Source organism: Schistocerca americana, chromosome 5 (assembly GCF_021461395.2).
Source record: "Schistocerca americana isolate TAMUIC-IGC-003095 chromosome 5, iqSchAmer2.1, whole genome shotgun sequence".
Lineage (NCBI taxonomy): Eukaryota > Metazoa > Arthropoda > Insecta > Orthoptera > Acrididae > Schistocerca > Schistocerca americana.
The window spans coordinates 503,879,354-503,905,054 of NC_060123.1; the positions used below are offsets into that span (position 1 = coordinate 503,879,354).

The 25,701-nt window shown below is 45.5% G+C and overlaps 1 protein-coding gene across 1 annotated transcript in view; it reads left to right on the forward strand.

Moving 5' to 3' along the window:
• Positions 1 to 25,701, forward strand: part of LOC124616474 (protein dead ringer) — a 471,664-nt gene that overhangs the window by 314,857 nt on the left and 131,106 nt on the right. The gene's annotated exons all lie outside the window — the stretch shown is intronic.

Consider the following 25,701-nt stretch of genomic DNA (forward strand, 5'->3'; position numbering starts at 1 on the left):
CTACGGTCGCAGGTTCGAATCCTGCCTGGGGCATGGATGTGTGTAATGTCCTTAGGTTAGTTAGGTTTAAATAGTTCTAAGTCTAGGGGACTGATGACCTCAGATGTTAAGTCCCATAGTGCTTAGAGCCATTTGAACCATTTTGATTAGTAAATGCAAGAGGACAGACTGCACAACATCTGACCAATCAACATCAAATATTCTAGCTCTACGGGCGAAGATGTGGATCGCAATGGGTTAAGTTTAAAAGCATTGTAAAATACGCTTTAGAAATGTGACTGCTTATCTAGTACGGTTGCGGGGGATAGAAATGACGCGCATTTGTTGAGAAACAAAATGTGAATAAAAACAAAATTAGTGTAAGCAGAATAGTAAGGGGAGCATTCACTAGATTCGAATATAGGTTTATAAGGCACATAAGATGACAAAATTTAAAAAAAACCTGGTACTGTATGAAGTCAGTGAACGGCTCTTTATCATATATCCCATCGTTAAGTGATCGTATTGGTACCGAAACTGAAATAGACTAATGAGTAATGAGACAAATAAGCAGCTGATGGTTAAAATGCATTTTATAAAAAAAGAAGAAATTGTATTTTAACCATCCGCAGAATGCTATAATAGCAGAAATTAATAACGGAACACAAAATCTACTTGCTTAACAGTGTAAAGGCATCTGGAGGTGGTAAGATTATGTGGCAGAAATTGCTCCCCTTCTATCAGCACTTTATCATAGTCGCTGAGGCAACCAAGGATTCCAAGCGAAAAGAAAAAAAATGCAATTCCAGTTTCGATGAATGGTTGTAAGACATATATAGTGGAAGTCATTATGTTTTAGTATTACGCTAGTATATTCTGACCTTTCCGTCACCAAAACACCCACCTTACAGAAATCAGCATAGATTTCGCAGACTTGGATCTGTTGATGCCTGACATCCAGATGGCAGTAAATATCGGCGTTCAGGTGGATTCCGTGCGCATTGACGAAGGCATTAGAAAAGATTCCGCAGTGTCGCCCATTGAATAAGGTGCGAGCTCACGGAATCGTGCAGGATGATCTGGTCGATAACGTCAGTCTCTTGACGGTGTTTTCTATAAGAAAGTTGCAACGCCGCAAACAAGGAAATCCAAGATGATCTGCGTAGGATTATCTTGATGTAATGGCGGGCAATTGACACTCGACGTAAATAAAATTAATGTAACGCAGTAATCATTAACAGGTGGAAGGAGCTATTACTATTCGAGTACACTGTTGGCGATAAACCACTGGAAAGCGTAACATTCGAGAAATATCTGGAGCTATCTATCTGTAGAGATATAAACTGCAACGACCACATAAAAATTGATGGAGGAAAAGCAGGTGCTAGGATGAGACTGAGTGGACGAAACCCCAGAAAACGTGACCCATCCACATGAGAGCTGCCATGCGGAGCTCGTCAGTCGGGCGACTACCCTAATCAGAATTGACAAACGAGATATAAAAGCTCCAAAGAAGAGCAGCACGTTTCGCCATGGATTCGTTTATTTAGTGCAAGACAGACACCCTCATCAGACATCAGTGTCAGATGTTATAGATACGTACATTGTGCATCACAGAGAGGCGTGATTTAAAATTCTGAAAACATCCATTCCGACAACAATCGGACGAGGTATTACTTCCTCCCATGTACGTCTCACGAAATGGCCATAGCAGTAAAAGTAAAGAAATTCGAGCTCAGTTTGTGGTTTCTCAGCACTCTAAAGTGCTTATAGATACCTGGTTACTTAGATGTGGTGACGGAGATGTGTGAGTGCGATTGAAGGTTATTGTTTAGTTATTTAACTTGATGAGATACAGAAGTCAAAATTTAACCAAGATATTACATTGTATGCGAAATGTTGTAAAGGCCTTAAGCCACAGTCATCTGGTAAGACTGTTATTTATTTATTTTTTGTTGTTGGGTCGCTGTAGTCCTAGTCCTTTAGATTAGAAGAATCTCCACCGAGTAATCCCAAGTAATTTATTTTCTCTAGTTCCTTTTACATAAAACTGATACGCGTACAGCGAGGAGAGCTCGTGTACGTATTATTCACACTGCGTGGGTGCTAGTCGTTGTGAAGAGTTTAAGATATAAACGCCTTGCGACTCATCTAATGTCGATGGTAATTATATACGCCTTATACGTTAGCGAAGTGGTTATTGGTAATGAATTATCGGTACATATGTAATGATGCCCTGAAAAATACCGACTAAGCATTGCACTTTCGGGCGAGAACGGTACGGCATTAATGACTTGGGGGCGGTATCTTGTTTTAGAAAGTGAGGCAGTCTTCCTTGACAAATTGATTTACGCACATAATTATATTTAAAGCTTTGCCATCACGACATTTCGCAATGAGCGCGTCGGGAAACTTTAATGAACATCACACCTTTAATGGCCTTGGTGGTGATGGCGGTAATGAATCACCGCGAGCTATGGAAGGATGGCGGCGTTCATCTAACACCCTGCGCTTCGCGCTCCTTTAGTACTGTTCCTTCTGGTTCTTTTATACAGGTAACTCATTACACCTTGATATCTCGTGATTTAGGTCGGAAAAGAAACTAGTCTGTTGCTCTTTATATTTTGTTAGCTACTGAAGCTGCCTTTCTCTCATCATGCTTCTCTAGAAATCGAGTGGAAGGAGAAAAACATTATGCCTCGTACATCCCTTTTCTCATATTTTTACACAGCCACGTATGTTCTGAGTATGTCCTCGAAAATGCTGTGATGTTTTTAAAGTGAACACATTATGGTACACGAAAAAAAGCATTGAAAATACTATGATATTTATCTCTCTGGTAAAGATTAAATGATGCACATGAAGCTGACACACCAGATTAGTGAACATTTAAATTATTTTGGTTGGGTTGTTTTGGGGAAGGAGAGCAAACAGCGAGGTCATCGGTCTGTTCGGAATAGGAAAGGACGAGGAAGGAGGTCGGCCGTGCCCTTTCAAAGGAACCATCCCGGCATTTGCCTTGAGGGATTTAGGGAAATCACGGAAACTAAAACACGATGGCAGGACGCGGGATTGAACCGTCGTCCTCCCGAATGCGAGCCCAGTGTCCTAACCACTGCGCCACCTCACTCGGTTTGCCTTTGGTGCAACGAGTTGATACTATTTCACTTTAGGTTTATCAGCATTTCAAAAATTACCACCCTAGACCAACGTGTTTCTCTCAGGAACACGCAAAATTACTAATAAAAAGGTGCAGGCCTCTTGAATATTAATCGATTCTGTGTAGTAGAAGCAATCAAGTAACAACTAAACTCTCAGAATGTTTCGCAGTTGCCAGATCTGACCCTCTAGTTTGAATACTTGTCGAAATCGCTAGCATAGGTCACGATTTTAGCCAACTAAAGAGTCTACAGCTCGTAACACGCGATCTATGCCACGCAGCCGTTACGTCTCACTACGTGTGGTCGTTGTTGTTAGTTATGGTAATGTTTGAGGAAACATGACGCAGTGTGTATCATTCTGTCTGTGTCACGTCTGAAATATTTTACGAAATTACTTTCTGTTTCTGCAACTTTTATAGCTATCTCTCGTTTGGCGTATCATTTTGTATAATTTAGGATTACCCATATTATATGTGCCCCGTACGAGCTAGAGCAGTGGTTAAGGCACTGAACTAGTATTTGGCAGAAGCGGGTTTCAATCTCTGTATCATCAACATATCTACGTTTCCCTATGTCCATTGAGGCAAATATCTGGATGATTTCAACAGAGGCAATAGTCGCCATCTCCTTCACCTTCGTGTAACTAGACAGTCCAGATAAGACGTAAGGACAACTGAAGAAGAGTGATATTAATAGTGACTTCGAACCCGTCACGGGAAACTTAAGTGACTCTGGGTTTTAAGCTCATCGTTTTCGCAGCTCGCTAGGATATCGATATGGGCGTGCGAGGCTAGCGGACAGTGGGTTGAGAGAGTTGTGAGAGTAAGCAGAACTGCATCTCTGTCTACAACAGTAAGTTGGTTTGCCCTGTGCTCAGTGCTACGGGCAGTAGCGGTCAGCCGCGCGGGATTAGCCGAGCGGTCTCTGGCGTTGCAGTCATGGATTGTGCGGCTGGTCCCGGAGGAGGTTCGAGTCCTCCCTCGGGCATGGGTGTGTGTGATGTCCTTAGGTTACTTAGGTTTAATTAGTTCTAAGTTCTAGGGGGCTGATGACTTCAGATGTTAAGTCTCATAGTGCTCAGAGCCATTTGAACCATTTTTGTTGTGAGGCTTACGCTATCTGATCAGAAAAATCCAGGCACTTATTAGCGGACATTAAAATGGGATGTTTCCACACTTTCCCTTTATGCCGGCAAGAACTCTACTGGGAACACTTTCAGTGAAGTTCCTGAATGGAACTCGAAAACCTAAAGCAGAGAAGGTAGTGATGTTGGACCAGGCATCTGGAATTCTACATTCTAACTCATCCCATAGATGTTCCATTGGGTTCAGGTCAGGACCTTGGCAAGGCCAATCCATTTCATAAATGGTGTTTTCCACAAACCGTGGCCTCAAAATGCTACTCATGACAGAGTGGAATGTCGTTGTGATACAAACAGTCATCGACTCCGAACTGTTGCTCTACTGTACGCAGTTCACAATGTTGTAAAATGTGTTCATATCCTTACGCAAATAGCGCTTTCTTAAGCTCAATAAGGGGACAGCACCGCAACCACAAAAAACAACCCTATACCGTAACACCACGTCCCCAGTTCTTCACTGTTGGCAGTGCACACGATGGCATGTTCTTCAGGCATTCGGCAAACTCTCCTACGGACTGCTATAGGGTATAGCGTCCGCCCCGATAGCTGAATGGTCACCAAGACGGACTGCCGTCCTAAGGGGCCCGTGTTCTATTCCCGACTGGGTCGGGGATTTTCTCCGCTCAGGGACTGGGTGTTTGTGAAGCATTTATCATTTCATCCCTATCCGGCGCGCAGATCGCTCAATGTGGCGTCGAATGTAATAAGACCTGCACCGAGGCGGCCGGACCTGCCCCGTCAGGGGCCTCCCGGCCAATGACGCCAAATGTTCATTTCCATTTTTTCCATAGGGTATAGCGTGATTTTTCAGTCCGAATCACTGCAGTTATCCACTGTCCAGTAGCGTCGCTCTTCGCACCACCTCAAGCGTCGGTTAGCACGGACTACAGAACCGTCTAGCTGATGAGGAACTGCTCGGCCATTGTCCCGATTGTTCTGAACTTCCTACGGAGAGTCAGTGTGCTAGCTGGCCTGTTGGTAGTACTTTAGAATACACGAGTGATTCATTCGGCTGGTATCGTGCGCATTATTACTACCACCCTTCGCAACGCTCGATGGTATCTGTCTGTCACTGCGTGAGGCCTGTCTGATCTTGCTTTAGCTGCGGTTGTTCCTTCACGACCATCTCACAACGTCATCCCCTGCAGCAGATCTGGGCAGCTCTAGAATGGCTGAAGTGTCCGTGATGGGTATGTTGCTCAGGTGGCATCCAATCACCAGTCCAGGTTCGAAGTCGCTGAGCTCTCCTAATCTATCTATCTGTTCTGTTGTTACTGCTGCTCTGCCAACAACAAAATACTGCTCGTCTCCTAGTGTGCTGGCGGGTCCTCCTCTCGTGAGATCTAGTGGTCAGTTATGCATCATACAAGAGCGTCCAGCTAGTTTTGATCAGATAGTGCATCAACAAGGAAAGCTGCTCAGAGGAACCTTATAAATTCCATCCCCAAGAAGAGAAACTGAGCAAAATTCTGAAATTACCGTATGCTGGTTCTACCCGTGTGTTACACCGTAAAGTCAGCGCCGGTAGACAGGGAAGAGACGGCTGTGAGAAGTGGTCAGCCAATCGTACGCTGACTGACCTCCCTCCAGGATGACAACGCGACAGCAACGGGGCTATGTCAAGAGGCCATAAGCGCAGCGCCCGATTGGTGGCACCACACTTCGATAGCAGCGCCAACGTTAGCCACTTCATTAGGAATCTCTATGTAGCACATACTTGTATTGTCTATTATGAAAAAAAATGTTTCAAATGGCTCTGAGCAGTATGGGACTTTACTTCTGTGGTCATCAGTCCCCTAGAACTTAGAACTACTTAAACCTAACTTAGACTGGCAATGGCAAGGAAAGCGTTACTGAAGAAGAAAAATTTGTTAACATGGAATATAGATTTAAGTGTCAGGAAGTCGTTTCTGAAAGTATTTGTATGGAGTGTAGCCATGTATGAAAGTGAAACGTGGACGATAAATAGTTTGGACAAGAAGAGAATAGAAGCTTTCGAAATGTGGTGCTACAGAAGAATGCTGAAGATTAGACGGGTAGATCACATAACTAATGAGGAGGTACTGAATAGGATTGGGGAGAAGAGAAGCTTGTGGCACAACTTGACTAGAAGAAGGGATCGGTTGGTAGGACATGTTCTGAGGCATCAAGGGATCACCAATTTAGTATTGGAGGGCAGCGCGGAGGGTAAAAATCGTAGAGGGAGACCAAGAGATCAACACACTAAGCAGATTCAGAAGGATGTAGGTTGCAGTAGGTACTGGGAAATGAAGAAGCTTGCACAGGATAGAGTAGCATGGAGAGCTGCATCAAACCAGTCTCAGGACTGAAGACAACAATAACAACAAACCTAACTAACCTAAGGACATCACACACATCCATGCACGATGCAGGATTCGAACCTGCCGCCGTAGCGGTCGCGCGGTTCCAGACTGTAGCGCCTAGAACCGCTCGGCCACCCTGGGCGGCTATTCTGAAAACGACTAATCATTTTGTATGTCGCCCTTTGCTTGCGACACATCTGTCAGAGTTAAGTATTCTAATTGTCTTATTGTAATAAAACTCATTAATACTAGTTGTTTGATTGTTTGTCTAGCGAACCGAGTATGCAGCATTCCTAGACACAACAATGTGGATGCGACTAAAATAGTGACCCGTGCCGTCTACAGCTGAATGGATCATGTTGTAACTGTTATTTCCAGAAAACCATTGTGGTTTCCGGAACAAATCAGCGAAACAATACAAGCTTTCGAAATAGATAAGAATGCATAGTTTCCTAAGTATTCGAAGCTGTGATTAGTGGAGCTGTTTGGGAAAGATAGAGACTACTTAAAAACGAGAACAGTAATATACGGCAAAAGAACAAACATGCCAAAAGCTACTGATGAAAAAGAGATGAAAAATGGAAATCTGCTGTTTACCACAGTGCGGCCAACTAGATTGCTGCCAGTCAGAACTGAGACAACGTATGGAGGAAGCTTTGGTGTATTCACCTACAGAGACCGAATCAAAAGTGACACACAAGGATGTAGATACGTCTGATCACTGACGCTAGTGAATCGATACAAACAGGTTGAGATAGTGAACTGTAGAACCCAACATCCTTTTTACAGGCTCCCCTTTCACGACTGTGTCCATCATACACTGAAACGCCAAAGAAACTGGTAAAGGCATGCGTATTCAATTACAGAGATATGTAAACAGGCAGAATACGGCGCTGCCGTCAGAAATGCCCATGTAAGACAAGAATGTCTGTCGCAGTTGTTAGATCGGTTACTGCTACTACAATAGGAGGTTATCAAGATTTAAGTGAGTTTGAACGTGGTATTATAACCGGCGCACGAGCGATGGGACACAGCATCCCCGAGGTAGCGACGAAGTGGGGATATTCCCGTACGACCATTTCGTGAGTGTACTGTGAATACCAGGAATCCGGTAAAACATAAAATCTCAGACAACGCGACGGCCGGGAAAAGATCCTGTAAGAACGGAACTAACGACGACTGAAAAGAACCGTTCAACGTGACAGAACTGCAACCCTTCCGCAAATTGCTGCGGATTTCAATGCTGGGCCATCAACAAGTGTCAGTGAGCGAACCATTCAAGGAAACATCATCGATATAGGCTTTCGGTGACTAAGGTCCACTCGTGTACCCTTGTTAACTGCACGACACAAAGTTTTACACCTCACCTGGGCCTGTCAACACTGGCATTGGATATTGATGACCGAAAACGTGTTGCCTGGTCGGACGAGTCTCGTTTGAAATTTTATCGAGCGGATGGACCTGTACGGATAAGGAGACAATCTCATGAATCCTAGGACCCTGCATGTCACCAGGGGACTAACAGCTTATGGAGACTGTAGTGGTATGGGGTGTGTGCAGTTGGAGCCGTGACAGGTGACACGTACGTAAGCATGCTGTCTGGCCGCCTGCATCCATTCATGTCCATTGTGCATTCCGACGGAGTTTGGCAATTCCAGCAGGACAATGCGACGTCCCACACGTCCAGAATTGCTACAGAGTGGCTCCAGGAACACTCTTCTGAATTTAAACACTTCCGATGATCACCAAACTCGCCAGACATGGACGTTATCGAGCATATCTGGGATGCTTTATCAACGTTCTTTTCAGAAGAGATCTCCTACCCCTCGTATTCTTACGGATTTATGGACAGCCTGCAGGATTCATTGTGTCAGTTCCCTCCAGCAGTACTTCAGACATTGGTCGAGTCCATGCCACGTCGTGTCGTGGCACTTCTACGTGGTCGCGGGGGCCCTACGCGATATTAGGCGGGTGTACCAGTTTCTTCGGCTCTTCAGTGCACTATCAAGAGGATCGTATTTTGGAGACAACCACCTTTCACAACAACAGACGGTCCCTGTCCTTCAGTACAGGTCTCGGTTTAGCTGTGTGGTTCCTTCCCATTTCTTCAAACTCACGTCACCAGCAGTCGACTTGGACAGCTCGAGAAGGATTGAAATTTTCCCGATGGATTTGTTACTGAGGTGACATCCAATGGCTAGTCCACGTTCGAAGTCGGTGAGCTATTCTTACCGACCCATTCTGCTGTTAATGCTCCTCTGCTGACAAGACAGTGCTCCCTGCCTTCTTGTAAACTGGCAGGTCCGCCTCCATCCAGTGGTCAATTCCACATTACTTCGGGATGTCCGAATACCTTCAATGAGATATTGTATGTGACGATATTGATACGAAGTGGCTGTAGCAAAACTTAAATCGTTACATCTACGTACATACTCCGCAAGTCAACGTACGGAGCTTGGCGGGGTGTACCCTGTGCCACTACTGGTCGTTTCTTTTCTTGTTCCACTCGCAGATACAGCGAGTGAAAAACAACACTCTATATGCCTCCGTATCAGCCCTAATTTCTCTTGTGTTCGTGACGAAACGTAGGTTGGCGACAGAAGGATCGTTCTGCAGTCAAGTTCTCTAAATTTTCTGAATAATGTTTTCTCGAAAGAAAGTCTTCTTTCCTCCAGGGATTTCCATTTGAGGTAGCCAAGGACGCCCGCAACATCTGTGTGTTGTTCGAACATACCGGTAACAAATCTAGCAGCCCGCCTCTGAGGCGCTTCGATGTCTTGTTTTAATCTGTCCTGGTGCAGGGAACCCAAACACTCGAGCAGTACTCAGGAACACGTCGCTACAGCGTCCTATACGCGATTTCCGTTGCCTTTCGTACCACAATCTTTTGCAAAGTTACGTCCAAATATTTAAACGACGTGACTGTGCCAAACAGGACACTACTAATGCTGTATCCGAGTATTACAGGTTTGTTTTTCCTACTCAGTATCATTAACTTATATTTTCAACATTTAGAGCTAGCTGCCCTTCATCACATCAACTAAAAATTTTGTCTAATTCGTCTTGTATCATCCTACAGTCGCTCATCTTCGACACCTTTACGTACACCACGGCATCATCAGCGAACAAGTTGCTGCCCACTTCGTGCGCCAGATCATTTATGTATGCAGAAAGTAATAGCCGTCGTATCACACTTCTCCAGGACACTCCTGACGTCATCCTTGTATCTGATGAACACTCGCCTTCGCGGACAATATACTGGCTTATTGTATATTACTTAAGAAGCCTTCGAACCGGTCACGTATCTGGGAACCTACTCGGTATACTCGTACCTTCGGTAACAGTCTGCAGTGGGGCACAGTATCAAATAAAACTAAACTCCGCCCGAACAGGCCTTAGAAGGCCGAACGGTACCGAGCGGCCGCCGTGTCATCCTCTCAGCCCGGGTGCGTCACTGGCTGCTGATACGGAGGGGCATGCGGTCAGCAAACCACTGTCCCGGCCGTTGTCAGTTTTCGTGACCGGAAGCGCTACTCCTCAGTCAAGTAGCTCCTCAATTTGCCTCACAAGGGCTGAGTTCACCCCGCTTGCCAACAGCGCTCGGCAGACCGGACGGTCACCCACCCAAGTGCTAGCCCACCCCTACAGCGCTTAACTTCGGTGATCCGACGGGAACCGGTGTTAGTACTGCGGCGAGGCCGTTGGCGACAGTGGCAGATGCTTTTCGGAAATCTAGAAATGTGGGAACTGCCTGTTGCGCTTCATCCATAGTTTGCAGTATGTCGTGCGAGAAAGGGAAGGCTGAGTTTCGCACGAACGATGCTTTCTTAAACCATGCTGATTCTTGGACAGAAGCTTTTCAGTCTCTAGGAAATTTGTTATATTCGAACTGAGAATATATTCAAGGATTCTACAGGAAAGCAATGTTAGGTTCAAAATGGTTCAAATGGCTCTGAGCACTATGGGACTTAACTTCTGAGGTCATCACTCCCCTAGAACTTAGAACTACTTAAACCTTACTAACCTAAGGACATCACACACATCCATGCCCGAGGCAGGATTCGAACCTGCGACCTGCGCGGTTCCAGACTGTAGCGAAAAAAAAGTTCAAATGTGTGTGAAATCTTATGGGACTTAACTGATAAAGTCATCAGCTCCTAACCTTACACACTACTTAACCTAAATTATCCTAAGGACAAACACACACACACACACACACCCATGCCCGAGGGAGGACTCGAACCTTCGCCGGGATCAGCCGCACAGTCCATGACTGCAGCGCCCGAGACCGCTCGGCTAATCCCGCGCGGCCCAGACTGCAGCGCCTAGAACCGGTCGGCCAATGTTAGGGACATTGGGATATTTTGCGGGTCTCTTCTTGTACATAGGAATCAACTGGGCATTTTTCGAGTACGCTGGGTTAGAGATCCGCATGAATTGAAGCTAAGTAAGGGGCCAGTGCCGTAGAGTGTGTAAAACTTCTTCACTCCTTCTCTTCCTACTCCTCTTGAAGAATACAGATTAATGTCTGATCGTGCAACCACACAGTTTAACTGCGTCACCAGCTTCTCAGAAAAGTGTGACTGGATAAATGTTTGGCGTGGACGCCGCTGCATTCCGCGTTGTACGAACGAACTTAATGTGCTGTGACAATGGGCAGTGGCGTGTGTGTGACGTCCACGGACGGCCTCCCGGCTGGCCCAGCACAGCTGCGGCACGTCTCCGCGCGTCGCACCGCGGAAGCCCTTGAAGAGCTGCCGCGGCCGCAGGAAATATGCCGGCCGGCTCACTCAAAATAATCCCCGCCGCCACTTTACGAGCGAGCCGCATCTCCTCCTCTATTGAACGGGCCTCCTCCTCCGCCTTCTCCCTCACCGCGCCACTGCACCTCTCTCTCTCTCTCTCTCTCTCTCTCTCTCTCTCTCTCGCACTGCTCTCTCTCCAGCGTGGCCTCTGGCCCTCGCGCCCATTTTTGATTCGTTTTCCTGGAAATCGTTGGGGCATGTGAGAGCGGCGCTGGCGCGGCAGAGGGCTCGCCGATTGTTTCTGGGCGCGGACGGCGCTTCTGGGAATCGCGGCCGCCGCCGCCTCTTTACGAGCTGCGGGATGTGAGACACTTGGCCCGCATCTGCATCCGCCACGCCGGCTGGCCCGCCCGGCCGCCCGGGCCACGCTCTTCAAAGCGGGCGACCTGCACGTAAAAAGGCGGAACGCGCTCGCGGGCTCTCTCATTACCGCTGACAGCTGTCCCCCATCTCGGCGTTTACATTTTGTTACCGAATCGCTCGGGGTGCTCGTGCCGGAGTTTCTCCGTGCAACATCTTAATTTCCTGCGCCGATACTGTGTGCTTCACCAAACGTTGCGCATTCGCTGTTTCACATTGACTTGCTACTCAGAGTTAAATAACCTGACTGAGTTGGACGCCGCGGCAATCCTGTAGAGCAGTGGTAGTGAGATTTTTTGATCAAACCAATACTGATATTGTGGAGCGGGACCTGGAGGCGCGTGTGTGCCGACCTTATTATTGATTGGTAAGCTACATATACTGGGTGGTCCATTGACCGTGACCGAGCCAAATATCTCACGAAATAAGCGTCAAACGTAAAAACTACAAAGAACAAAACTTGTCTAGCTTGAAGGGGGAAACCAAATGGCGCTATGGTTTGCCCACTAGATGACGCTGCCATAGGTCAAACGGATTCGTGTAGTACGTAAAGAAATATGGATATCTTAGTTGGGCCACTTTTTTCCCTTCGTGATAGATGGCGCTGTAATAGTCACAAACGTATAAGTACTTGGTATCACGTAACCAAATCAGTTGGACCCTAGACGACCAGAAAACCGTGACGTGGTCAGATGACTCCCGATATCAGTTCTGATGGTAGGGTTCGAGTGTGGCGGCGACCCCAAGAAGCCACGGACCTAGTGTGTCAACAAGACACTGTGCAAACTGGTGGTGGTTCCATAATGTTGTGGTCTGTGTTTACATGGAACTGAACCGATCATTTGTTGGAAATGGTTACGTTTGGGTACTTAGATACCATCTGCAGCCATTCATTGACTTAATGTTCCCAAACGATGAGTGAATTATTGTAGATGACAATGCCCTATGTCACCTGGGCACAATTATTCGTGACTGGTTTTAAGAATATTCTGGACAGTTCGAGCGAATGATTTGGCCACCTAGATCGCCCTAAATGAACCCCATCGAACATTTATGGGACATAATCGAGCGGTCAGTTCGTGCAAAAAATCCTGCACCGACAACACTTTCGCAATTATGGAGGGTTAACTTGGCAGCATGGCTCATTATTTCTGCAGGGCGCTTCCAGCGAGTTGTTGAGTCCATGCCACGTCGGTTGCTACACTATTCTTAGCAAAAGGAGGTCCGACACGATATTAGAAGGTATTCCACGACTTTCGTCACCGGAATGTATTAAGCCTTAAGTGGTCGGCATCGGCGCACGTGGTGCACAATGCAACGTTGACGTGTGCTTTCCTCAACAAATTCTGTCCACAGCGCTGAGGATCGACGTCTGGCGACGGGTTTTACTTGGAGGTTGTGAGGTAGGCTAATAATCTTACAAAGAATTAAAGCCCGACCTCCCGAGGACGATTTAATAACTGTATACGTGTATAGTGGTAAATTTAGTGAGGATTGTCCGGCGAAGAAAGTTAACAAAAATTGTGATGTGTCATAGTAACTGTTTGGATGCTTCTCTGAGAGGGGTGTAATTGCAGGTGACGAAACCATGTGGCCTTACAACTATACAGCATCAGAAACTGATTAGGAGAGCGTAAATGAAATTTTATGATCGTTTTCTGATATTTCCGACGAATCAACAAGGCTTGTTTATTTTCCAAGGTGCCTTGGAAACTTCCTTGGTACTGATTGCTACAACTGGCTCGTTAATACTTACATATTTTTCGTATTTATTTGCGTTGTTGAAATTTTTCATAATAAAAACTACGACATTTTGGACAATTGTAAATTTTCATTCTTCTGAGTGGTTTGTAAGCGTGCACATATGACCGGTGATAACCGTTATTTCACGCAAGCAGGGGCCCATTTTCAGCGCCTAATTGCACGGGTCGTGGTCGCAGCTGGTTCCTCTAACGTGAACGAGGATATAGAAAGAAGTAACGATCTTCGACGAGCCACGTTTAATCAACTTCGACTTCTTTTACTCCAGTCTGTTTTATCGTTGCCTAAGAGTTATCAAACGCAAACACGTGTAGAAGCGGAAGAACACTGAAGCCATTCACTAGCAATCAAAAGCAAATTTTGCCATACGTTCTTATGCGGCGTGCAGTTGCAAAGAACACATTTTGTTTTAAAAGAGGAGGTCGTTTCTACCTGTTGTCTGCGTTCTTTGTGAAATATGCAATCATTTGTGCTGCTCAGCATCTTGTTCAGTGAAGCTGAAGCGGGTAATTTAGTGTATGACCGTGATACGTGTTATTTGTGTCAACCAGGCGCTCTTTCCTCTTTAGCCCCATTAAGTTTACAATGATCCGCGTTCCGAAACGTAGATGACGATGCACACATTGCTTAGGCTGCTTATTATTAGCGAATATTGTATGTGTACGTATCTGTTTCACCCATCCCACTCGTGACAATGTAACATGGGATTTACATTAATATGACTAAAGGTCCGGTACATTATCAGTTTGCGGAGATAAGTTATTATCTCATGGAAAATATAACTCGTTTGTCAACCGAAATCCGAGTACGTAATCTAAAATAGACTTTGATACTCGTCGTTGCTCAGTAGCATTCTATAGGCCAAAAGTCCAGGCTCCTGCACTACTCACGAAGATAACGACAGGAGATAGGGAACTATGACATACGGTACTACTCCATACGAGTTACGTACTGTGGGCAAATATTAGCGCTCGATGAGGAGACTGGAGGCAGCGTGGTACAGCAAGCTGACAAAGTCTCTGCTAGAAATTCTGATTACTTCTCGTGTTTGGCCACCGATATCTGTAACAATTCCTTAACTATATACTGCGCTCTACTGATGTAAGGCAGCGCTGGCGTGCTGAGCATGTGCACTTGAAATAACGTTTTATTTGTAATGTGGCAAAAACATGTTTCGTCGACACCTGACGTCATATTAAAATATTTTGCTTGTCTTGAAGCCGGTTACACATTCCGTGAAATTAGGCCTGATGAGACGTCACCGACCGTTACTTGTAATCAGTGCTACATTTCACATTTTATCGCCTCAGTAACGTTAATAGGTTATTTTGCGGCCTAGGTAGCAGAATTCCTTAACTTCATCTACTTCGTGACCATCGATCCTGATATTAAGTTTTTTGCTGTTCTCATTTCTGCTACTTCTCATTACGTTCGTCTTGCTTCGATGTAATTTCGTGACCATCGATCCTGATATTAAGTTTTTTGCTGTTCTCATTTCTGCTACTTCTGACTACGTTCGTCTTGCTTCGGTGCAATCTTAATTCATGTCCTGTACTCAGTAGACTGTCCATTCCATTCAACATATCCTGCAATTCTTCTTCACTTTCATTGAGGACAGCAATATCATCAGCGAATTTATCATTGATATCCTTTCATCTTGAATTTTAATTCTGCTTTTGAAACTTTTATTTCCGTTATTGCTTCTTCGATGTGTAGACTGAACAGTAGGAGCTAAAGCTTACATCCCTGTCTTACACCCTTTTTAATCCGAGCACTTGGTTGATGGTGTTCTGCTCTTATTTTTCCCTCCTCGTTCTTGTACATTTTGTACATTACCGGCCCGCATCTCGTGGTAGTGCGGTAGCGTTCTCGCTTCCCACGCCCGGGTTCCCGGGTTCGATTCCCGGCGGGGTCAGGGATTTTCTCTGCCTCGTGATGGCTGGGTGTTGTGTGCTGTCCTTAGGTTAGTTAGGTTTAAGTAGTTCTAAGTTCTAGGGGACTGATGACCATAGATGTTAAGTCCCATAGTGCTCAGAGCCATTTGAACCATTTTTTGTACGTTACCCGCCTTTCCCTGTAGCTTACCACTATTTTTCTCAGAATTTCGAACATCTTGCACCATTTGACATTGTTGAACAATTTTTCCATGTCGGCAAATCCTAAGAACGCGTCTAGATTTTTCTTTGGTCTTCCTTCCATTATCAGCTGCAACATCAGAATTGCCTCCCTGGTGTCTTCCCCCATTCCCAAAACCAAACTCATAATCCCTCAATGGACGGAGCAGGGAGGACATAAAGAACAGACTAACACTGCCAAAAAGGCGATCTATGGCCAAGAGAAGTTTGCTAGTATTAGACATAGGCCTTAATTTGAGGAAAAAAATTCTGAGAATTTGCGTTTGAAGCACAGCATTGTATGGTAGTGAAACATGGACTGTGGGAAAACCGAAACAGAAGAGAATCGAGGCATTTGAGATGTGGCGCTAGAGAAAAATGTTGAAAATTAAGTGGACTGATGGGATAAGAAATGAGGAGATTCTCTAGAGAATCGGCGAGGGAAGGAATGTATGAAAAACTGTAATAATAATAATAAGGGACAGGATGGTAGAAAATATGTTACGACATCACGGAACTTCCAGTGGCACTAGAGGGAGATATGGTGGTTAAAACTGTAGAGGAAAACGGAAACTGGAACGCATACAGAAAATAACTGAGGACGTAGGTTGCAGGTGGTACTCTGAGATGAAGAGGCTGACACAGGTGACGAATTCGTATCGGGACGCATCAAACCAGTGAGATGACTGATGACTCGAAAAACGCTGATGGGCGACCACAGGGCTCTCCTTTACACAAGTCAGCACACAGATTTCATTGTTTCTGAGCAATAGCAGAAGAGCCTCATCCCAGGAGTTGCAATATAGTCGCAACAAAAATCCCACAGTGATCCAGGAAGGTATACATATATACACTGCGCAATAAAGTTAAAGGATCACATATTCGAAACCTCGTAATTGTCTCCCATTCCGACGCATTTTGGCCCAAAGGTGCTTACAACGTTCCTCTGAAATGGCGCGAAAGAGTGGCGCCCTGCGACGTCCGTCTCGCGCTGGGCGACACATCAAACGTAATTCGTAAATAATATCACAGACCAAAAGCTCATGTAAACTTGAAGTGGTTTAATGATGACACATTGGGATCAAAATTCACCAAAATTCTTCCCAACGCCACCGTGGACGTGTCCCACGATGAGGGGGTAGTCATAGCTCCCCTTACCGTCATTTCACGCCTTCTTTTGACGTCTTTGCGGTGAGGGACAGAACCGCGACACCCAGTGCTAAAATCACGGCGTATTGTTCTGGGTGGCAGAGGAAAACGTTTCAGACACACCGCCGTCCAGAATACACACGAAAAGACCTCAACGGGTGGCATAAGGGGCGTCAATGAAACCATTCCTTCCGTTGGGGCGTTGATTCGCACACAATTCGCAGTCCTAAACGACAGTTCGCAGTGCGATGTGCAACAGGGAAATGTTCTTAACAACCTTCGACACTGCTGACACCTCCGGAGAAATCAACTATTCTCTAAGGATACTGTGGGACCGCATCCGCATGAAACGTGCTCTGACCCGTTCGGGGTGTAGCGCGACCGCTATTTGTGCTCTCGTGTACAGTTTGGAACCATTAGGAACGGTTCAAAACAATTCGATGAAATTTTAACGTGGTCCGAAGTATCAAAGGGTAGTTATGCTTTCTCAACCCTCTGGTTTTCCGCCATCTTGAGGCATAATCACGCTGGAGTGGATCAGTAACATTTGCGTGAAGAAAACGGCAAATAGTCCGTTTAAGACCCTCGAGTTCGGCAACACCCTTGGTGCCACCCACGCAACATAGTCGAGCACGTTACAAATGTACCTGTCAGAAACTTCGACGCCAATTCAGCCTGGTGGCTCCTCTGGCGGCTGATGGTAGGCAAAGCGCACCAAAAGGGTGACGAAGGGGTTGCCTAAACCTCAGACGCCCAGGCAGCCGCCAGGCTGATTTGCTGTCCAAGTTTCTGAAGGTACATTTCTGACGTGCTCATCGAAGTTGCCGAACTGGGGGGTCTTGCGGGGATCCTTCGCCATTTTATTCACGCACGTGGTAACTTACAGTCCCACGTGATCGTGCCACTGGAGAGTTCCTGAAAACCTGGATCTGACATTCCCCGTGTAGTGGATAGGAAGAGGAGGTCCCGTGTCGTGGACAGCATGTTCACGTGATCTGACCCGACTTCATTTCTTCTTGTGGAGCCATGTGAAAAAGTCTTGTGTACGAGACGCCTGTTTAGACTGAAGAGGATGTCCTGGCAAGAATTCTCGCTGGCTGCGACACTGTTCGAACGATACGGTAGATATTAGAACACGTACGACATAACTTTGTGCGACGATGTCATGCATTAATGCTGGGGGACGCCATTTTGAACAACTGTTGTAAATGTAGCAGCTTGTGAAACTTGTGCAGGCAGATGGAATTTGTTATTATTATACGGTATATTTAGCATTTTCTTTGTTTCTCTCTGACATAAAGTTACGGCCGCCGTTACTAGTCCAACAACAGGGGGAATTATCTGAAGTTATTGGGAAGTGTTCAGCGGGACATTCGTACGTCATGATCAGGGTTCTGAAGTTGGGAGCCATTAGTTGAGTGCTGCGCGAGGGTAAGGCGGAACTTCAAGAGATTTTCGCCTATACCTTTTGACTCGGTCGACAAGGGTCCCTTACCTAAAACTGATTCATTTACTCGTCTCCATCATCCCTGAAAGTTTGTGACATCGCCACGGAATCATCCTGTATATTATACTGTCTGCCAAATGTGATGCAAATAGTGTTATCAGCAAAGACGTAATAAATTAAAAGTCAGGTCTGATACTGAAGTCTCTCTTCATGAAGAGAGGAAAAGTAGTAAACGATAAGCTCTTGCGCGATGATGATGGTGATGATGATGATGATAAAATAAGACGGAATGGATATGGGGCCGCGCGGGGTTAGCCGAGCGGTCTTAGGCGCGGCAGTTATGGATTGTGCGGCTGGTCCCGGTGGAGGTTCGAGTCCTCCCTCGGGCATGTGTGTGTGTTTGTGTGTGTGTGCGTGTGTGTGTGCGTGTGTGTGTGCGTGTGTGTGTGCGTGTGTGTGTGCGTGTGTGTGTGTGTGTGTGTGTGTCTGTGTGTCTGTGTGTCTGTGTGTCTGTGTGTCTGTGTGTCTGTGTATCTGTGTGTTTGTCCTTAGGATAATTTAGGTTAAGCAGAGTGTAAGCTTAGGGACTGATGACCTTTGCAGTAAGTCCCATAAGATTTCACACACATTAGAACTTTTGATAAACCCTTTGGCATTCTAACCTATTTTGGGGCTTGTGGCTGAGAGCGAAATTTAAGTAAAGATTTGAAATTATCAGCAGAGATTAATGGAATTCCCTTAATGGTGTCATTCTCTAATATTGGATCAATATAGTCCGGGTAATTCTCCTGCCTTTACGTAATGCTGCGTCAAGAAATGTTACGCTTGTGGGTAAGTTAGTAACATTTTTGCTTTTCAAGTTGGTATTCCAGTTGCTGTGGGTTTATATATCGATCGTCATCTTTTATTTGCAGGTTACTGTTGACATTTGAGTTTACGTATTATCATTTTGTCATTCAGAGATGGTGAGTGGACCTGTGGACGCTACAACATAGAGTGGAGAAATCGGAACATTTCCGACATATTCTTCTGATGGACTTCAGCATTGGGCGCCCTCAGATTTTCACAGAAAAATTTGATCCATGAACGGGGATAATGTCACTGTACAGAGCAAGGCAAGGAAAAGGTTTTCTCCTTTTAAGGAGGATCGATTTGACGTTACTGACTCTCCACGTTCAGGAAGATCGTTTAAACGGTTTAATCCTTAATGATCGACGTGAGTTCACGCAAGAACGGGCATGCGCGATGAACTGATCATGCCACTATCGTGCGACATTTGCATGCAGTGGGGAAGATTAAAAAATCGGGTGTATGGGTACCCCATGCTCTAAGCCAAAATCACAGAAACCAGCGGGTGGCCATATGTTCATCTCTGCTTGTTCGCCATCAATTGGCTCGAGAACAACACCGACCATTCCTGTCCTCTACCGTTACCGATAATGTGAAATGTTGTCTTTATGCCAAAACAAGGGAAGGAACGGTTGAGTACAAACGAAGCACGACTCCCCGTACAAAGATCTGCGCCCATCGACAAAAGATTATGTTATGCATCTGATGAAACAGCGACGTTGTTCTGTACTACGAATTGCTTCCCCGAAGTGTAACCTTCACTGCTGACATTTATCGCCAAAAGCTGATACGTCTTGCAGACGCAGTTCAAGAACAACGAGCAGGAAAACTGCGTGAAGTGATGAACTGATGTTCTTCCACGATAACGCCCTTCCGCATTCTGCTAGACTGACAAAAAGCACTGTAGAGAAATTGGACTGAGAAGTCGTTCAGAAAATGTTCAAATATGTGTGAATTCATAAGGGGCGAAGATGCTGAGATCATCGGCACCGAGACTTACACACTACTTAAACTAACTTACGCTAAGAACAACACACACACACACACACACACACACACACACACACACACACACACACACACACACACACACACCCATTGCCGAGGCAGGACTCGAACCACCGGCGGCTCCCGTGCAATCCACGACATGACGCCTCAAAGTACGCGGTCACTCTGCGCGACGGAAGTTATTCCACACTCATTCTCCTGGTCAAGCGCCCTCAGATTTTCAACTTCCCGCTCTCTATCGAACAACGTACAAGAAACGTCCTTCCCGGATGAAAATGTGCTCCGAACACAACTCGACGAGCTTTTCGCCTCCATATCACGTGATTTCTACAGTCGCGGGATCGAAAAGTTAACCTGGCGTTGGCAAATTGTTGTAAACAGTGAAGGAGTAAGCTTCCGGAAAAACGCTACGAACTTGTGCACCAACCCATTACATACAGATTCTAACTGTAGTAATTGAATTATTGTGTTCAAGCCTTAACGCAAGATAGTAGCCCCTAATGTGCAGATTATGATAACATTTTAAATTCGGCCAATAGTTTTATGCAAAATTTAAAATCAAATTTTTGGTGCCCCTGGAAGTCGTTAGGTTGTTGTTGTGGTTTTCAGTCCTGAGACTGGTTTGATGGAGCTCTCCATGCTACCCTATCCTGTGCAAGCTTCTTCATCTCCCAGTACTTACTGCAACCTACATCCTTCTGAATCTGCGTAATGTATTCATCTCTTGGTCTCCCTTTACGTTTTTTACCCACCACGCTGCCCTCCAATGCTAAATATTTTGTGATCCCTTGATGCCTCAGAACGGTCCCTTCTTTTTGTCAAGTTGTGCCCCAAACTCCTCTTCTCCCCAATTCTATTCAATACCTCCTCATTAGTTTTGTGATCTACCTATCTAATCTTCAGCATTCTTCTGTAGCACCACATTTCTAAAGCTTCTATTCTCTTCTTGTCCAAACTATTTATCGTCCATGTTTCACTTCCATACATGGCTATACTCCATACAAATACTTTAAAAAACGACTTCCTGACACTTAAAGCTATACTCGAAGTTAACAAATTTTTCTTCTTCAGAAACGCTTTCCTTCCCATTGCCAGTCTACATTTTATATCCTCTCTACTTCGACCATCATCAGTTATTTTGCTCCCCAAATAGCAAAACTCCTTTACTACTTTAAGTGTCTCATTTCCGAATCTAATTCCCTCAGCATCACCCGACTTAATTCGACTACATTCCATTATCCTCGTTTCGCTTTTGTTGTTGTTCATCTTATATCCTCCTTTCAAGACACTGTCCATTCCGTTCAACAGCTCTTCCAAGTCCTTTACTGTCTCTGATAGAATTACAATGTCATCGGCGAACCTCAAAGTTTTTATGTCTTCTCCATGGATTTTAAATCCTACTCCGATTTTTTTCTTTTGTTTCATTTACTGCTTGCTCAATATACAGATTGAATAACATCGAGGAGAGGCTACAACCATGTCTCACTCCCTTCCCAACCACTGCTTCCCTTTAATGCCCTCGGCTCTTATAATTGCCATCTGGTTTCTGTACAAATTGTAAATAGCCTTTCGCTCCCTATATTTTACCCCTGACACCTTCAGAATTTGAAAGAGAGTATTCCAGTAAACATTGTCAAAATCTTTCTCTAAGTCTACAAATGCTAGAAACGTAGGTTTGCCTTTCCTTAATCTTTCTTCTAAGATAAGTCGGAAGGTCAGTATTGCCTCTCGTGTTCCAATATGTCTACGGAATCCAAACTGATCTTCCCCGAGGTCGGCTTCTACCAGTATTCCATTCGTCTGTGAAGAATTCGAGTTAGTATTTTGCAGCTGTGACTTATTAAACTGATAGTTCGGTAATTTTCACATCTGTCAACACCTGCTTTCTTTGGGATTGGAATTATTATATTCTTCTTGAAGTCTGAGGTTAGGTAGGCAGCACGAAACTGGATCTTTGCCCCGGGTTAGCTGTTTAGTAATATAGTACACGTTGTACTGATATGGTGTTCCTCGTAGTGGTGATAAGGCGAGCTTGTGAGACGGAGAGGCAGCACGGATGGACACGGAAGGGCCACTGGTGGCGAGGGGGCGACCGCCGCGGAATGCGCGCCCCCGCTCTGACGTGTAACCGCGCGATCGCCCACGCCGACGACGGAGGCGGGCGGCAGGTACACGGGGAATCGCGGCGCCACAAAGGCGACGCCGTGGCGTTGACAAATCCGCCGCAATCTCGCCGCGAGCTATAATAAGCGGCCGCGACGCTCATCGCGGCGAACATGTGCTTTCCTCATTTTTCCCGCGCTAGCCGCGGGCCTCGCAGTAGCTGGGGCAGAGCGCCTGACAGCCGAAAGCAGGGCACGGCGCGGCGCCTGCCGCGGAACGCCACCCGCGCTACACGTGTTTAGCGGCGAGCCGGCGCCCGCGCTGACAGAGGCCGCTTTGTTCCGCGTCACGCGCCCGCCGAACTGTGCCAGCTCGTCCTTTCTACTTAATCTGCCACCTCGCGGCACTTTGCAGCGAGTGAGCCAGTGCGCTCGGTCGTATCGACGAGTTAACAGAGAAACGTGTAAGGCATCAGTCTGTGCTAATCGCAACATCGCCCTTTGCTCAGTAACGTGCTCTCTGATCTACAGTTTCAGTTTATCTCAATCGAAATGCAAGCAGAGGAGAAGCTGTAACAATGGCCTACCGCAAGGATCAGTCCTGGGTCTCGTTCTGTTCATCCCTTTCACTGCTACAGAAGTGCTCTTTGCAATCCATGCGGAAGCTGCTTTGGTTATGACTGTGCTGCTCGCCAAATGCTGGTTCCTGTGCTGAGAGACGGCGTTCTGGCCAATATGAATTACTTATCAGATTTTTCGAAATTTGTTGTTGTGGTCTTCAGTCCTGAGACTAGTTTGATGCAGCTCTCCGTGCTACTCTATCCTGTGCAAGCTTCTTCGTCTCCCAGTACCTACTGCAGCCTACATCCTTCTGAATCTGCTTAGTGTATTCATCTCTTGGTCTCCCTCTACGATTTTTACCCTCCACGCTGCTCTCCAATACTAAATTGGTGATCCCTTGATGCCTCAGAACATGTCCTACCAATCGATCCCTTCTTCTAGTCAAGTTGTGCCACAAATTTCTCTTCTCTCCAATTCTGTTCAATACCTCCTCATTAGTTATGTGATCTACCCATCCAATCTTCAGCATTCTTCTGTAGCACCACATTTCGAAAGCTTCTATTCTCTGCTTGTCAGAACTATTTATCGTCCCCACAAGTACTCTCAGAAACGACTTCCTGACACTTAAATCTCGATGTAAACCAATTTCTCTTCTTCAGAAACGCTTTCCTTGCCATTGCCAGTCTACATTTTATGTCCTCTCCACTTCGACCATCATCATTTATTTTCTCCCCAAATAGCAAAACTCCTTTACTACTTTAAGCGTCTCATTCCGTAATCTAATTCCCTCAGCATCGCCCAAGTTAAGTCGACTACATTCCATTATCCTCGTTTTGCTTTCTTTGATGTTCATCTTATATCCTCCTTTGAAGACACTGTCCACTCCGTTCAACTGCTCTTCCAAGTCCTTTGCTGTCTCTGGCAGAATTACAATGTCATCTGCGAAGTTAGTAGGTGAAAAAATTGATATTTGCACACCTTCACTCGATAAAGAAGTGAATTTCTTTTCCTTATCCGTCATACTCACTGCGCTGCATCAGTTTAAGTAAAACGTTGCACGAAATTTTAAAAAGTTCGCAGAGGTAAAAACACAATGAGTAAACTTTGCATACGGTTGATCTCGGCTCATACACTGCAGAAATGAAACGGACGGTCGCGTGCGACGGGCCCAGTTGCGTCCATGCGGGCTTGCCGGCTGCAGTGGGAAAACAATTAGGTGAAAAAAACTTGATTTTTGCGCTTATTACAGTCTGGTATCTTTGCTTCATAAAGTGTTGAATTTCTTTTCGTTACACGTCATAGTTACTGTGCTGCGTCAAATTAAGTACAACGCTGCACACAAAAAAGAACTCGTAGAGGTAAAAAGGCATTGCGTAAACTGTTCGTATGGTTGACTTCTAGCTCATACGCTGCAACGAGTGGAATGTAGATAAGACAACGAAATCTTATTTAAATTCATAGCAGAAGAATATCTAATTTCGCTCCCGAGTTACTGCATTTTGTATCCGAAGTACAGTCGCGCGCGACGCGCCCATTCACTTCGTCGCGCATCGTGAATCATGTGGTCATAACAATAGTCATATCTCATAAACGATTCGTGATAATCGAAACGAGGTCTTCTGCAAATGACAACACACAATGAGGCACGTATGTTGATTGATAAATATTTGAAAACTTCTTTATTCATCGAGATACGGAAGTAACTCGTCCGCAGCAGTGAGAGGTCGGTGGTTCAGGACGCATTCAGACGTCCGTAGCACTGTAGGGAAACGAAACCGGCGCGCTTCTGCAAGTCCGTGACACCTGGGGAACGGTGTAGAGGGATGTGTATACACGCCCACTACAGCGAAAAGGGGTTTTCAGTTTAACTCAAGCGAAACGCTAGCTGAGGGAAAGCCAGAAGAATGGGCTGCCGACCACAAGGAAGAGTCCTGGATCCCGTTCTTTTTAATGTCCACAATACCCTATCTACTAAGTGCAAGAAAATCCAGTATGCAAATGACCTGAAATTAATATGTCAGAACTTCAGTAACGGTAACTATTTATTTACAACATAAACAAAATAGATACATCTTTCAAAAGTTTACTGTCCTTCAAAGTAGTTACCAGTTTTGTGTGTATAACACATTCCCAGAGATGTGGAAGTCTTAGGACACTCTTAGCAGTGCGAATCGAGTTGCCTGTTGCCCGACGAATCTCTGTAACAGCTCTGAAGCTAATGCCATGAATTGCTTCCTTCAGTTTAGGAATCAGTTTTAAGTAACAGGAGCTTCTTTCTCTAACCTTGTCACTGGCCATGTTTCAAAGTGAACAGCTAAGAGAGACAATCAGCGACACTTTCTGCAGGACTGATCCATCATTTTGCAGGGCAATCCTCGGGCGCATATGACATCACTTGTGACTGACTTGTTCGATTGATGAGGCACACTCCTCGTACTTAAGTCCTTGTGACTTCAAGTTTATTCCTAAGTTGAAGGAAGCCCTTCATGGCATTCGCTTCAGACCTTTTATAGAGATTCATCGGGCAATAGGCCGCTCCACTCCCACTATGATAGAACTAGAGGTGGCCATTACTGACTGAAACCGGTCATCGTTGTGATCAAAGACTGGAATAAAAAACATTTGACAATATTATTATTAACATTGTAAAAGTGCACATATATCGTATTCATCTTCGTATTGAATGGTTTACTAATGATAAAGACGCTAATAAGAAGTTTTTTGAAGAACCAAGGCCCGCCGAGAAACCGAGACTTGCGTATAGTAGGAAGCTAGGGCTGTTTCCGTTGTAAGGCTCTGATTCGACCGCTGTTCCATGGTGATCATAAAACGAAAAAAAAGTATCTACTGCAAACTCAAATCCGAAAAAGCTTCTAGATGCAACGAAAGTAGGTAGTTGTGTTGGGGAAATTACGTGAAGCTGAAAATGCTGTATTTCAA